The sequence below is a fragment of the Monopterus albus genome, unplaced genomic scaffold (assembly GCF_001952655.1).
Source record: "Monopterus albus unplaced genomic scaffold, M_albus_1.0 scaffold236.1, whole genome shotgun sequence".
Taxonomy (NCBI): Eukaryota; Metazoa; Chordata; class Actinopteri; order Synbranchiformes; family Synbranchidae; genus Monopterus; species Monopterus albus.
Genome location: NW_018128116.1, coordinates 72,593 through 73,375, shown reverse-complemented (window position 1 = coordinate 73,375; position 783 = coordinate 72,593).

Sequence of the window (783 nt, the reverse complement as noted above, 5' to 3'; positions counted from 1 at the left end):
AGAACCATTGTCCTCAGGTCCTTTTTCATGGTTAAGAACACTTTTCAACGACTGGGGACAAGAAATAGTTGAAGGCATTGTTGCATGTCTTGTACTTGTTGTTTTTGGTTTCATATTATTTCAATGTTGCATAATGTGTGTTAAACTGTGCATGAACAGGATCACTACCGGTTTTACTACTAATATCATGATTAATTAAAGTGTAGCTGAGCCTGAAACAGAGAGTGTTTATGAGAGCATCCCAGATTTGTATGAGATGTCTACTCGAAGGAAAAGAACAAGGGTTTAAAGTTCCAGATCACAACGGCTGATCTGTACAGATGTATGGCTTAAAGTGAAAGAAAGACAGCATCACAGTTTTGTTTATTTTCATTTATTCTCATTTATTATTTCTTATGTTACTTTTTATGTTCTTCACAGGTTGCTATTGAAACTCCTGAGACAGTGATATTACTCTCAGAATAACAGTTTGTACAGGCTTATGTTTGTTTTTGCAGGATTTGTCCTGATAGGACAAAAGGGGGGAATGTGGATGCCAGCATAGCAGATACTGGTATGTCATTATGTTAAAAGGTCACTTCACACTGAAATTGATGTTTTTGTTTTTCTTAAAAGCCACAATGTGACACTTGTAAATGTAATGGTCTCAGGACCTGTAATCACTTTTTGCACTGCTTATCAGTCAGCTTTAATAGGTTTTGAACAAGCTTATCAGTTCAGCTTGCATAGTTTGAGCATCTCACGCAGAATTTATGTCCGGCACCCATAAATGTGTCTTGTGTG